This window comes from Lycium ferocissimum, chromosome 1 (assembly GCF_029784015.1).
Source record: "Lycium ferocissimum isolate CSIRO_LF1 chromosome 1, AGI_CSIRO_Lferr_CH_V1, whole genome shotgun sequence".
NCBI lineage: Eukaryota > Viridiplantae > Streptophyta > Magnoliopsida > Solanales > Solanaceae > Lycium > Lycium ferocissimum.
Genome location: NC_081342.1, coordinates 176,612 through 192,527, shown reverse-complemented (window position 1 = coordinate 192,527; position 15,916 = coordinate 176,612). Strand labels below are relative to the sequence as shown.

At 36.2% G+C, this 15,916-nt stretch overlaps 1 long non-coding RNA gene and 1 pseudogene across 2 annotated transcripts; both read left to right on the top strand.

Annotated features, from left to right (window-relative positions):
• Positions 1 to 292: 292 nt before the first annotated feature.
• Positions 293 to 3,247, top strand: LOC132043011 (uncharacterized). Of its 2 annotated transcripts, none has more exons than XR_009412512.1 (2): positions 293 to 689; positions 1,918 to 3,247. It is a non-coding gene; the product is annotated as an uncharacterized LOC132043011 (long non-coding RNA). The 2 variants fall into 2 exon arrangements; XR_009412704.1 differs by having other exon boundaries at positions 293 to 868.
• A 3,331-nt stretch (positions 3,248 to 6,578) lies between these two features.
• Positions 6,579 to 12,731, top strand: LOC132034654 (uncharacterized; annotated as a pseudogene).
• Positions 12,732 to 15,916: the final 3,185 nt, after the last annotated feature.

Here is a 15,916-nt window from a genome sequence, read left to right as displayed (position 1 = left end):
ACTGTTTTTACATAATTTAATTTCCACATTGCGGTGCTACCTTCGATCTTGCTGCAATAAATGAATCTTGAAATATAAAATTATTCATTTCTTGAACTTTATAATATTTGAAAAAAATGTGCTTTATTACTCATAGTTATTTGGTTTAATGAAAGACAAATTTGATAATAAAAATCCCGCATATAGGGAGAGGTTTACCAATCCATCAAAATTTATGACGAACCGTCAGAATATTGCTTGCATATATGAGGCAAGTTTTTGCCAACCATTCATATTCTCAGATCCACCAAAACTTGTAAGTCATTTTTTTTTAATTATAATTGTGAGTCATTTTTAAATTTATGACATAATTTGTACTAAAGTACGGACAATCCTCAAGGACTTTTGGCAAGGCAAGTTTTTGCTCATCCATAAGAAGTTATGATGATCCGCGGGGAATTACTATGATATTGTGACACACAAATTATTTTTATAAAATGAGTCAAAACCTAACATTTTTTTTTCTCATTCAAAACCTAAAATTGTGGCACAAAAATATCCTATTTATACAAATCAAAATGCAATATCCGAGGATACAAAATGTTGAGCTCTAGTAATTCTAGAAGAATCAGTACTAGTTCAATAGATCCCCTCCTCCATTTGCTCTTTGAGTTCTCTTCATCTTTCTCATCTGGGTTTTGCAATTTTTGGTAAATTTTCATCTCAAACTTTGCCCTAATTTTCTTCCGGTTCTCTTCAGATTTATCATTTTCATGCTTAATTCATGGTTGGTAAGACCTAAATGTGTGGCCAAGTTGACTATGCCCATATAAGGCTTTGATTTTTCGAAAGTCTTGCTAATTATTTGCCTGGTGATATCACAAAGAAGGTTAGCAATTGTTTCATTATTTGAGTCAGTTCTTGATGGTCACCGAGTAATATCTCTCGACTGTTCTTTATTGATTCTCCACTTTGTTTCAATTGTTCCCCTATAAAGTATTTTCACAGTTTAGGTATTGATATTTTATCATTAATTAATCATGCCGATGTTTGCAATTGCACTGTTCATGTATATAGTGATAACATAATTGTGTGGATGTCTTTATCTTTGTAATTGAAAGTTGTCTCTGTATAGACATAGTCAAGCACAATCTGGTGCATTAGCTTAGATAAGAATTTTCGTATTTCCGTATTTTGTTTTTATTTCTTTCATTATTACTTCTTCTTACTGCATTGCTATCTTTTTAACCAAAAAATGTCAGCAAATGAAAATAAATAAGTGAAATAAATTAATAGAACAGGAAAAATAATAATTTGGAAATTGAACATTAACAATGTGAAACGACCATTCGGTTCTTTTTCTTCTCAGTTAATAAATGAACCTTCAAGGCGGAAATAATGCATCAACTCCATATACAAGAGAGAACTATCTCATGTGTTACTCCATATATATATATAGGGAGAGAGAGAGAGAACTTTTACTCCACCTATTAGAGTACCTGTTGAATTGGTTTATTTGTGCTAAAAGAATGTATTCTTATATCTGCAAATAGGCCTTTCTTTGATCATAAAGCCTTTCTGGTTCTGACAATCTCATGTTTATCCAATGATGTTTGGTGCTATATATAGGAATGAGATGAGTCAAAATTTCTTGCTTAACATGTCTGGATTTCTTAACAATAAAAGGGTGTCGATACTATTGCATAAGCAGAAAGTGGGTTTATCATCACATCATCTACTTACAAAATACCTTATATATGGAAACTAAAAAGTAGATAGATGATAGGAATCTATGACTATGTTAATCAGATAATTAAAGTTATTTGATGCTCTGAGAATTCTTTTGAAAGCAATAGTGCTTATTTGTAATTAGTTGAACAATTATTTCTGTTCCATGTAGTTGACACATTATTAAATTATGGATGGTTTTCCCTGCAGTGTGTTTCTCCAAATAGTAATCTTCGTATGTTGTGCTGCTGGACGTTTTGCATCCCTCTGAAGCATTGGTGTCTTGTACCAATTAAAAAAATGTATTGGTGTCTTGTCCCTGCTGCTCTTCCTTTTTGGCTTTAATTTAATTTTAATATGATAATGCTAAATGGTTGTGCTTTATATTTCATGTTATATTGTATCGATGGGTGTACTTTAGGAAAAATGTTAAGATTACAAATATCAACTATTAAATTAGGAATCTTTCTGAAACGCTTGAAAAATAGATGCCTAGCAATAAAATAAAGATGGACAAAGAGTTACCTTTACCCTAAAAAAAAAAAAAAAAAGAATGGACAAAGGCCAAATAGAGCAAAGGGGTAACATTCATATATTGGTTTTGAGATGTTACCGAACCACACACCTCAAACTATATTAGAAGCTAATTTTTTAAATAATTTTAGTATATGTCAATTCTTTTGCTCAACTTCTGTCAAAATTAGTTTGATGAAACACCAACCATTAGCTTTTCCCAGCCTCCTAAAATGAGGAAATTAATTTAATTTACTGGCAACCAAATTCACCTGTCACCGGTAATTGTTTATATGTCTCTAAATATTGTTAGCAGAAGTTATATTGACTGTATGGTAACTTTATGTGGTTCACTTACTGATGTGCCGCGAAATTACGACACATTCGATGCCAATTGCTTATCTTTTGTGAATCCTCAAGTACTTTTGATGTCACTTTTCGTGTTTTTGTGTTAATTTATAGACTAATAAGTGTTGGAAGTAAAATGAAGCAAATACAAGCCAAAGTGCACCAAAGCACCACTTGCGAGTCGCAAGTACTGCACCATTTGATGACAGAGATGTTGAAGAAGTGAAGATAGTGGTGCAGCACTTGCGAGCACCACATGCAAGTCGCATGTGGTGCATGCGAGCCGCACTTGATGCAGCATGTGCTGCACCACAACTGCTGGAATCTGCAGCACCTGCGATACTTTGGTGCAACCTGCGATTGGCAGGTTGCACATGACGCGCAGGGGTGTTTTTGTCTAGATTTTGTTCCCGTTTTTGTACTTCTATAAATAGAATTCTAGGGTTTTGGATTCATTATTCTATACTTTTTAAAGTTGGCTTTTTGTGGAGCTCATTTATTATTGATGGTTAAAGCTTTTTAAGAGATTCTCCACTTTTGTCATCTTCTCCATTTAAGACTTTTGTAAGCTTTATGAATACTCTTTATGCTATTACTTTATGTGTAATGAATATTAGTGGCTAAACTCATTTAGCTAAGGTTGTGGGATCAAATGTGATAGTTATGTGATTGAGTTTCATATTCACACTTCATTTATATGTCAAATGTGTTTTCTATTAACTTTTCATGCTTCAATGTCTTGTGATGGTGTACAACATTACTTGTGCCTTACTACCATTACTTTTCTTGGAAAAGTAAGTAGAGGTTAGGAAAAGAGTTAATAACAATAGTTTGAGGCATAGCCCTCATCTAATAGCTTGAGCTAGGAGTAGGAAAGCTAGTTGAGACTAAATGGGTGTTCTCATATAAAACATTCTAAGGCTTGGAAAAGCTTAGAATGAATTTTGCTAATTTGGTTGAAAAACGTTTGGCAAGAGTTAAGTGACCCTTGATCTACTACACTTAGGTATAGAAATGAGTTGAAGTGAAACCCAAGTGCATTATTTTTCATTGGAACCGCAACCTTAGTTCGACTTGCAAATAGTTAAATCTCATATCAACAAAGTGTAGACGTAATGGTCAAAGACCAAAATCAAACATTATTATATTCCCCTTCCCTCGAAATATAGATTAAAAGTCAAGCGTTACTCTCAACAAGTATATTTCTTCATTGTATTCTCTGTGGGATTCGACCCCAACCTCGTTGGGTTCTATATTTGACAACGACCGCTTACTCCTACTATTAAAGGTGTAATTTGGGCGTATCACTTATACTTGGTGGAGGGCGTTGCTGGTTTATGCATAATGTCCTACAATTGACAAAATTGTGTCTCTGTTAATAATTGGACCAACCAGAAAAGGCAACATTGGCATCTTTACTGTGTAGTGCAGACAAGTTAAGAATTTAGCATTCATAATACTTATATTGCATGATATTTTTCTTACCTGATATGCTTTATTTGTTTTTTAATCTAGCATTGTTAGATACTGATGTTCAGGCTTTTATAGCAACAACAATTCTTGATTTGCACACTAATGATCATGCTCCTGTCCATTACATAAATGCATGCAGTCTAATGTGTGAGTTGATGTTAATACCGTGCATCCTAGAGGGAATATAGTCTGGAATGTAAAACCTCATAGGAGAATTTTTCTTACCAATAGCATCAACTTTTCTTCATCAAAACAATTACAGATTCTAATATGGATATCTTAAAAGTGTTATATGCTCTCTCTGAATTAAGGTTGCTTTGGTATACATTGCATTTCTATGACTTTTTTCTTCAGGTTGAAAAGAATCAAAGTCCTGACTTTTCTGTTTGGTTCCGGCCATTTATCAAATTAGAATGACATTCGATAAGTATTTTGTTACTTTATATTTTGCTGGTTCTAATACTAAATTCTACTTTCTGCTTTGATGAACAAAATTGTCACGTTCTTAGTTACCTTGATAGGAGTTGTTCAAGGCTCTAACTGAAACCCATATGGTCACTATATATCTGCATAAGCTCAAAAGAAGTTGAAAGATGTAGAGAAAAGAGATTTATTGTTAAGACCTATGAGTTAGTTATATAGGTCGAGTCAAGGGTGCAGGCATAGGTTATAGTTTTTATGCATGGTGAAAATGTCGGTACTTGGTTTTCTACCCACCAGCCGTATTAGCAGGCGGAGGGGGTTAGTTTCAGCAGGTATAGACGTACAAAAAATAACACTCTGGAAATTTATAGGGCAAAACATTTTGTCTGTGGCTGCAGCCTACATACAATTGCAAGAGAAGATTGAAGGCGACTCTTTTGTTTAATCGAGTTCATGGCGAACACATCTTCAAAGGAAGCTGCTGAGTCGAGGTATCCCCTGATCCTGGGGTGATTTTTCAAGGTTGAATGTTACTTTTTCGCAACTTGGAGATATCAGCCGACGTGCATGTTTGTCATCGTGGAGTTTTTATGTCTAATTTGGTATTTGCCTGTATTCTTTTGGCATACTAGAACTTTTAACTATTCATCTGATGAAATTTTATGTTGATTTATTAGTTGCAAACTTGCAATTTAAAGTGGAGTTGTATTAAAATTCAAATCATTGGGCCCGCGAACCCAGGCCAAGACTCATCTAGTTTAAAATTTACAAAGATGGAGTTGAAAAACATATTTGGAGCACTTTTTCCAAATTTGAAATACAACTCGGATTTGAAAAATTTATTACCGAACATTGATTTTGAAATAAAGTTAAATAGTTATTTCGAAGTAAAAGTAAACAATTCTCATGCCCAGATGACTTCTAAATTATTATTTTTAAACCTGTCAATATTGATTTGATATGACTTTAAACAACCAAAGAAATCAAAAAATTTAGATCCGCAAAATATTTTTATATATCAAATCTTTGGTTACGAGTGAGTATCCCATATCCATGAGAAATTTTTAGTGATATTCAAACTATGTGTTCAAATTATAAAGGGAAATACATAAAATTTTCTCTTAATTTGTACCCAATACTCACTTTAGCAGCTTAACTTTACGGGTGTTTAAGGTCCCTCATTCTTGTCTGAAGTCCTTGCATAACTTTGGTGTTTATTGGATATGATATACGACAATTGTAAGGTAATAAATTTTTTATTGGAAAAAGGCTGATTGAGAATCTCGAAGTGTTATCCAATTTGACAAAGAGAAATCTGTTGGCTACATATCTTATGAGGGTATAACCGGTGAAAATCATTTACCCTCCCCGCTTTAAAAATCAAATTCCCTTCAACTTTGAACAATAGACATTCTCCCCCTTTTATCCTAATTGACTTTTCAAAATGCCTATTTTACATTATCATTGTCTTTTTATTTTACTTCTTTAAAATCATGATTTTTTTTAAATTTTTTTAATCTATGTAACAAATTTTCTATGAAAATAATAAATACTATTTTGCAGACGAAAAAGAAAACTGAGAGATACTAATTGACTATATAATTTAATGTTGTTCTATAATAACATAAATGAGCAGAATAAAAAGTTAATTTTATTAATAATAATCAAAACTCTAATATCTACTCCCTCTGTTCACTTTTACTTGTCACGTTTTGACTTTTCACGCTGTTTAAGAAACAATAAGATAGATATTTTACCACAATACCCCTATTGAATGGTGTATAATTGTATTGGAGTTGAGAAAATGATTTGAAATGAGTAATAAATGCTAAGGGTAAAACATATTTTTTTTTGTCTTACCTTGATATGTGAAAATTGACAAGTAAAGATGAAAATCTATAAAGAGAATAGTGGACAAGTAAAAGTGAACGGAGGGAGTATTTATACAAGTGAAAATAGCAGGTAATAATAAATTTATAAACATATTTCAATGCAGGTAAAGTTAAAATAATTAATAGAAATATAGGTATATTTTATAACAAATTCCTAAAAGATTATCCATTTATATTATACATGAATTTAAATTTATAATTTAGAAGATATTCCATGTAGGGTTTTGATATTGGTGAATGGGAAATGATGGGATGAAAAGTGAAGGGAATGTAAAAGGTCCCTTTTGCTTTGGTTAAAGCATTTGTCCCACATAGGAAAAAGAGAGGAAAAGAGAGGTGTATATATTACATTACACCTTCTCTAGTTGCTAAAAGGGTTGATGGGGCAAGGACCCCTCGCGCCGTCGTCGCTCGCTTGGCTCGGCTTCGGCTTCGGCTTCGGCTTCGGCTTTGTCAAAGATTGATTGATTATCTTTTTGGACAAACTTTTCTTTAATTATTTATTTATTTAATTAATTAATTATTTAATTAAATAGGAAAAAAAAAAAAAACATCCAACGCGGATCGACCCTGACCCGCGACTTGTGACCGACCCGGTCCGTTTTTCTCTTCCCGGATATTTTTGAATTTCCCTCCAAAAACCTGGTGACTGATCTGAATGGTTGCAAACATTCAGAATCAGTACCTCCAACTGCTATAAATTCCTGATTTGTTCCAGAATTCATAACGAATTTTCTGCGCTCAAAAACAAAATAAAACCTTTCTCTCCAAAACTCTCTTGTTTTATTCTGTGTGATACACTGCCGTTGAGTGGTTCGCCGCTACCTGAATTTGGAGTACTACTATTCTGGTAAGATAATCGTTCTATCCTGGGAGGGGATATTCCATCAACCTCGAGTACTGTGAGGGGAATAATTTCCTTAAGGACACACTTTGAACTAAGTGGGCTCGATTATATTCTGAAAATATTTTTATTTTTCCAACACTGTTTCTGTTCATTTTCCAGTTTCTGTAGTTTACTGGTTTTAAGTATTTTACTGTTAAGTATTTTATACTGTGTAATCTGTTTTTACTAAGTGTTTTACAGATTGTGTTGAAACTTTATTTAAACTTTATTTAAACTTATACAGATTATTTTGCGAACAATCTTAAGGAAATTAGATATAATATTATAATCTGTATTCTGTTTAAGGAGATTAAAACTTGTGTAGTTTTCTACTCCATATGAATATTAGTATTCTGACTCGAAGATATAAAAACTTCGTTGGAATACCAAAGTTCATAATTATACTGCGATTTGAAGAAATAAAATCTTCATCGTTTAAGTTTGTGATTTAATTGCTATTCTGGTTTTATTAACTAAAACAGTTTGTCGATTTGACAGTGACAAAGAAATAATGGCAATTGAGACTGGAACTCCCTCTGCGACTGGAACTCCCTCTGCGAATATTGCACCAGCGGTTACTCCTACAACCCGTACCGCTGTGCCACCGGCTGAGAAACCTGCGAAGTTCACCGGTGCCAACTTTAAAGGATGGCAGCAAAGAATGTTCTTTTGGCTTACCACCCTTGGTATGCAAAAGTTCACCAGTGAGGACCCTCCCGTGCCTGCCGCCGACATGCCTGACAACCAAAAGTTCATGGTTACTGAGGCTTGGAAACAGGCTGATTTTTTGTGCAAAGGCTACATTTTGAGTGCCTTAGAAGATGACTTGTACAACGTCTACAGTGCAGTAGAGACCTCCAAAGAACTATGGAGTGCACTTGAAAAGCTTGCTTGAAGAAGTTTGTGGTTGCCAAATTCCTAGACTACAAAATGGTGGATGGAAAAACCGTTGGAACCCAAGTTCAAAAGCTTCAACTTATCTTCCATGACCTTATTGCTGAAGGTATGGTAGTGAATGAAGCGTTCCAAGGGGCTGCATTGATTGAGAATGTTACACCTCGCATTTTATGCGTATTCGGAAAAATTGGAAACAAGTCGGAATGATAGGAATTAAGGTTCTAATTGGATTCTACTTGGTGTGCATGGGATATTTAAGGAAATATTGACGCGGAAATATTAAGGAAGGTTAAGGACATTGAAATGTATTGATTTTGTTTGGTTCATAAGTTGGCTATGGAAAATGTAGATGTGGAAATATCGGAAAAGACTAAGGGCGAAATTGGAATGTCGGAAAGTGGTTTCATGAGTCACCAAAAATGTGGGCTAAGGATTTTGGGCTTGAAAATTTCAAAAAAAAAATATAGAAGGCCAAGCCCAACCCATGAAGGGTGGCCGGCCATGCCAACTAAAGAGGGACAAAAATTTAATTCAAGTCATGTGACATGGTCACATGACAAGCTAAGGATAAAAAGGAGTAAGGTCCATTAATTTTCTAGAGAATTCAAGACAAAGTGAGAAGGAGAAAAACAAGAACACAAGAAAAAAAAGAAGAAGGAGAATTCGGCTGAACCATAGCCAATTCACCCCTCAAAAATCTTGTTCCAAAAATTGGTGTCTTGTGATTTTCCTACCAATTTAAGGTCCCTCTACAACGTGGTGCAATTATTTCGGAAGATACTCCATTGGTTTTGTCGTTTGAGTAAGTTGGTGAATTGAAGAAACTTGAAGAAGAAGGTAAGAATTCATCTCTTCTATTTATGTTATGAAGGTTTATTTGTGTTGAAGAATATGTAAATGAGTAGAAAGTATAGAAATATGGAAGTTAGCATGGTGAATGTGTGTGCAAACATGGGGCCGTGCATGGTATGTGTGTGGTATGATTGAGTTGAGTTGAATTTTGTTGTATTCTAGTTATGGATATTATGGAAATTGTATTGGAAATAAAAGTTGGGATGAAGTTGAAGAATTGTATGTTGGCCGTGTGGTATGGTGTGGTAGGATGGCAATGAATTAAGTTTGTTTAGTATGTAAATTGTGTTATTGTGATCCTTGCAATGTAAATGGAAGAAAAAAGATGAAAGTTAGCATTGAAACGGAATGTAGGAACTTATGTCGTACTTGTATGATTTTATGACATTATGGAAATTGAGATATTAGAGTGTGAATTATGATGATTGTTGATGAACTTGGAAGATGGAAATATGTTATGAATATGTATGTTAAAGATTGGAAGATTTGGATAAATTATGACTTTGGTGGAAAGTTGTGTATTTTGTATAATTTGTGTATATATGGTAGAAATGATATGAAATGCTTCCGAATGGTATTGTAATGATCTTGGTTAGTAATGAATGTGAGTATGATGATGTTGGTTTGAAAATGTGGAGTCGGAATGGAAACTGTCGTATTATGTCGGGAAGTAAACTAGTTATGATATATTGTGGTTTGTAGTGATTGTTGATGTTCTTGATGTTGTTGTTGGATTGTTGTTGATTGTTTTGAGCCGAGTCTAAGTCTCGGGGTGTCGTATTTATAGGGGAGGTGCTGCCGGAATTTCAGTAGACAAGTATTAATTCAAGATTGGAAATTCTAAGTCTCATGAATAGTAACTGGTAAAGATGACCATTTGCAGATTTTTGACGAAACGGGACCGGAGTTTCGACGAGCTTAACAAGCGCGGAAGGTATGTAAAGCTAACCCTATTCTTTCTTTGGCACGTCCTAGATGTACTAGGTTTGAATTCGTACCTCGGGGACAATTCGACTCTTCGGAATCCGCACTCAAAAATTTTCCCTTTTCTTGCAATAGAATTGAGTCAATTAGGTTGTAAATGACTAGGAAGTAACCTAAATCTTCCCAACTTTTGTAAACGAAACCCGATTACCTTAAAACCCTTATAAGTGATATTATGAAGACTAACATGTGTAATTTACGCCCGCCAGCTCAATTGCCCGAGGTGGGCCCCCTATTTCTGATTTTACTCTTTTGTATTTACGATTTGTTTTCAAGCGGCTTTTAAGAAATGTTTTAGCAACTAAACAAAAATCATTTTAAATATTCCATTAAGTCCTTTGAAACGTTTTGAAATGTACTTCGACTCTGAAAGTTCTGTTTGACATAATCCGCCGTGATGTCCGAAAGGTACGTACTATGACTCAGTCTGATTCCATTGACTTGATTCGTTATTCGATATGCCTCATTGAGTCTCTGGAAATTTTTATGGTATTTTTATTGCATTAGTTTCTCACTACTCCACTCGTGGATGCCTCAATGTTTCCCCCACTGAGCCCGGGCCAGGATATGTTCTCAAGCGCTTTCCTCTGCATTGTTCGCCGTGCCTCGGTGTGAGGGGGCAGGTATGACATGTACATGGGTCCGAAGTATGATGTGCCATATACATATATTTGCTATCTGATTATGTGATGTGATGTGGCCACTTGGTGTGTTATGATTTGTTTGGAGATATTCCCTACTCGAAGTATGATGTGTTTTGGCGCGGGACGAAGGAGCGCCTGCTGTTCTGTTCACCGAGTCCCATAGCGGGCCGGCTTTTGCATATGTTTTCTGCATGCATTACGTATGATTTACGGTACGCATTTTTGATTTGCTATGCATCTCGTTCGTTTTCCGCACATTCTGTTCTGATTTTAGTTTTGTTTATTACATTTTCTGCTTTACATATTCAGTACATTTTTCGTACTGACCCCCTTTCTTCGGGGGCTGCGTTTCGTGCCGCGCAGGTACAGACGACTGATTTGTGGATCCGTTGCTTAGGTTATCTGCTCAGCTGTTGAAGTGCTCCTTTGTCCGGAGCCCATATTTTGATATGAAATTTTCTGCTACATATGTACGTATTTATTCTGGGTACGGCGGGGCCCTGTCCCGTCATATGGCTATGTTTTGTTCTGTAGAGGTCTGTAGACATGTAGTGTGGGTTCTGTATATGCTCGTGAGTGTTGCGTACGATTATGGCTTATCTATGTTTTGTGACGGCCTTATCGGCCTTCGTGCGTCATGCCCACTGGACTCTGTTGGATTATTATTTCTGCTTATTTGTAATATTTTGCTAATTTAGGTTAAGGTACGTATGAGTGCCCAACTAGGGCACGTGTCGCGGCCTACGGAGTTGGGTCGTGACAGAGAAGTTGTCGCCCTCATGGAAAGATTTCAAGAATTATCTTAAGCACAAGAGAAAGGAAATGAAGTTGGAGGATCTTGTGATTCGTCTCAAGATCGAGGAAGATAACAAAACCGCTGAGAAGAGGTACCGTAAGAGTTTACCGATTGAAGGGACAAACGTCGTTGAAGATGCTGCTCCGAAAAAGAACAAGAAAAGGAAGAGGCCTTCTGGAAAGGAGAAGGATCCTAACAAGAAAAAGTTCAAGGGCAACTGTTATAATTGTGGTAAAGCAGGCCATAAAGCTCCCGACTGTCGTGCCCCCAAGAAGGACAAAGAGAAAAACAAGGGTCAGGCAAACATGGTGGAAGATGTTGATGACCTGTGTGCAATGCTGTCTGAGTGCAACCTGGTTGGTAACCCAAAGGAGTGGTGGCTTGATTCTGGCGCCACTCGATATGTGTGTGTCGTTAAGGAAGCATTTGCAACCTACACTCCCGCTGGACCCGAAGAGAAGCTATACATGGGAAATACTGCAACAGCCAAAGTTTAAGGATATGGAAAGGTTCTGTTGAAGATGACAACGACATGCACGTTCCAACAATTAGGAAGAACCTAGTTTCAGTCGCACTACTCGTGAAAAATGGGTTTAAGTGCGTGCTGGTTAGTGATAAATTTGTACTTAGTAAGAATGACATGTTTGTAGGAAAGGACTACCTCACCGAGGGCCTTTTCAAACTTAATGTAATGGTTGTTGACGATATTAATGGAAAATGCGCTTCTTCTTACTTATTGAGTCAAATAATTTATGGCATGTTCGTTTAGGACATGTCAATTACAAAACCTTGCGAAAAATGATTAATCTTGAAATATTGCCTAAATTTGAGTGTAATATATCTAAATGTCAAATATGTGTTGAATCAAAGTTTGTTAAGCATTTGTATAAGTCTGTTCAAAAGAATTCAAATCCTTTAGACTTAATCCACACTGACATTTGTGATATGAAGTCAATACCATCTCGCGGTGGGAAAAAGTATTTCATAACTTTTATTAACGATTGCACTCGATATTGTTATGTTTATTTGCTAAATAGTAAGGATGAAGCAATAGAAGCATTTAAGCAATATAAGAATGAAGTCGAAAATCAATTGAATAAAAAGATTAGAAGTGATAGGGGTGGGGAATACGAATCTCCTTTTGCAGAAATATGTTTAGAATATGGAATCATCCATCAAACTACTGCCCCCTACACACCACAATCCAATGGAGTTGCGGAAAGGAAAAATCGGACATTGAAAGAAATGATGAATGCTTTACTAATCAGTTCCGGTTTACCGCAGAATTTGTGGGGGGAAGCTATCCTTACAGCTAACCGAATACTCGACGAGTACCCCACAAAAACACACTCTATTCCTTATGAAAAATGGAAAGGAAGAAAACCCAACTTGAAATATTTTAAAGTGTGGGGGTGTCTAGCAAAGGTACAAGTTCCTTTACCCAAAAGGGTGAAAATAGGATAAAAAATCGTGGACTGTGTTTTCATTGGATATGCAACAAACAGTAAAGCAAGTAGATTTTGGTTCATGATTACGACAATCCCGAAATTCATAATAATACGGTAATTGAATCTGATAATGTTGAATTCTTTGAAAACATCTATCCGTATAACATTGAATGCGAGTCGTCGAATGAAAGATTTAAATGACCACGGGAAGAACCAATGGAGAATGCCCCTAGCGAAGAAGATCCAAGGCGTAGCAAACGTCAAAGGACATCTACTTCTTCGGTCCATTTTGTGACATTCCTCGCTTGAAAATGAGCCTCAAAATTTTAAGGCGGTATGTCATCTCCGATTCGAAGATTTTGGAAAGAAGCGATCAATAGTGAGATTCAATCAATCTTAGATAACCACACATGGGAAGTGGTTGATCTTCCTCCTGGAAACAAGCCTTTAGGTTCTAAATGGATTTTTAAAAGGAAAATGAAAGCTGATGGCACTATTGAAAAATATAAGGCAAGGCTGGTGGTCAAAGGTTATAGACAAAAAGAAGGTCTTGATTATTTTGACACATACTCGCCTGTAACAAGAATAACGTCCATTCGGGTGTTAGTGGCTCTGGCAGCCGTGTATGGTCTTGAAATTCACCAAATGGACGTTAAAACAACTTTCTTAAATGGTGATTTGGAGGAAGAAATTTACATGGAACAACCCGAGGGTTTTGTGGTTCCTGGTAAAGAAAAGAAAGTGTCCAAACTTGTAAAGTCGCTTTGTGGACTTAAACAAGCACCCAAACAATGGCATGCTAAATTTGACCAAACCATGTTGGCAAATGGCTTTAAAATCAATGAGTGTGATAAATGTGTTTACATTAAAAACACTCCAGCCACGAAGTCATTGTTTGTTTGTATGTTGATGACATGCTTGATAATGAGCAAAGATATGGCGGATATAAATGCTACAAAGCGCATCTTTGGCTAGCAAATTTGACATGAAAGACTTAGGAGTTGCTAATGTAATCCTAGGAATCAGAATTCATAGAACTCCACAAGGTATAGCATTATCACAGTCTCACTACATAGAGAAAGTACTTGACAAGTTCAAGTACTTGGATTTCAAGATTGCCAGAACTCCAATTGATGTGAGTTACGCACTTCAAAAGAATGAAGGTGAAAGTAAATCACAAGGGGACTATGCGAGAGTGTTGGGAAGTCTGATGTATATCATGAATTGTACACTACCAGATATAGCATATGCTATTAGCAAACTGAGTCGGTTTACAAGTAATCCCAATGATGGCAATGAAACGAGTTTTGGGGTATCTGAAACATACTCAAGACTATGCTTGCATTATAATAAATATCCCGAAGTAATTGAGGGATATAGTGATGCAAATTGGATTATCATCGTCTGAAGTTAAATCCACGAGTGGATATGTTTTCACAATTGGGAGTGGGCAACTTGAAAATCATCCAAACAGATTTGCATCTTTTCGTCCACTATGGAATGCAATTCATAGCTTTAGACAAGGCCGGTGAAGAAGGTTTGAATAGCTCGGAATTTCTTAGAAGATATTCCATTCTGGCCCAAACCTTTGGCTCCTATATGTATACATTGTGACAGTCAAGCAGCAATAGGTAGGGCAGGGAGCGTAATGTATAACGAAAAATCTCGTCACATACGACGGAGACACAATACCGTTAGACAACTCCTCTCTAGTGGCGTTATCACAATTGACTATGTAAAGTCAAGAGATAACGTAGCGGATATGTTTACAAAAGGCTTATATAGAGAGGGAGTTAGTAGATCATCAATGGGAATGGGGTTAAGGCCGAGGACAAGGCATCATGGCGGTAACTCTACCTAGAAGACTGGAGATCCCAAGAGCTAGGTTTAAGGAGATCAAAAAAAGTTGTGACTGACGGTTCAACATTGTCAAATAACTCAACCCATTCTCGGATGAAGACAATGTTCAGAAATAAGGATAAAACTTTATGGCTTGTTAATGAGTTAATAAAGCATTAAGATTTTTTAATGATTATCTAAATCTGGTAGTGTATGACCAGATAATGTGGCTATAGGACCACATGTTTAGAAATCACCTATGTGAGTGTTAAGTGTAAGTCGCTTTAAAGGGGAATGACGGTGAAGGCCGTTCTCTACTCATGAAACCCCCCGGTGTTCATGGTCGAAACGAACACAACCGTGAGAACCATAAACGGTTGAGGGTTGATTGTGTGACTTATGTTATCTAGGTATACAACAAAGTTCGACGGTTCAAAGATATCAAATCTACCGATTGATCGAGTATATCCCACGGTATAAGTTCGCTACGAAAAGTTCAAAGGGAAACCTACTTATCCGGATAATGTCAATCTTCGCTTGTATATCACACTTGTCCGCGCATTCTTTTATATTATGGGCATTCCCCATTCATGTGGGGGATTGTTGGGTTTTGATATTGGTGAATGGGAAATGATGGGATGAAAAGTGAAGGGAATGTAAAAGGTCCCTTTTGCTTTGGGGAATGTAAAAGGTCCCTTTTGCTTTGGTTAAAGCATTTGTCCCACATAGGAAAAAGAGAGGAAAAGAGAGGTGTATATATTACATTACACCTTCTCTAGTTGCTAAAAGGGTTGAGGGGGCAAGGACCCCTCGCATCGTCGACGTCGCTCGGCTTGGCTCGGCTTCGGCTTCGGCTTCGGATCGATTGATTGATTATCTTTTTATTTAATTAATTATTTATTTATTTAATTAATTAATTATTTAATTAAATAGGAAAAAAAAACCAAAAACATCCAACGCGGATCGACCACGACCGCGACTTGTGACCGACTCGGTCCGTTTTTCTCTTCCGGATATTTTTGAATTTCCTCCAAAACTCATCTGACCGATACAATGGTTGCAAACATTCGAATCAGTACCTCCAAGTGCTATAAAAAACCTGGTGACTTGTAACACCTCGTATCTTAGAACTCATGTTAGACTCGTAACGTTAGAGTTTTAGCGGAAAAATTGAAGGTTTGAACGTTTTGCGAAAATGGTTGATAGGCCTACTT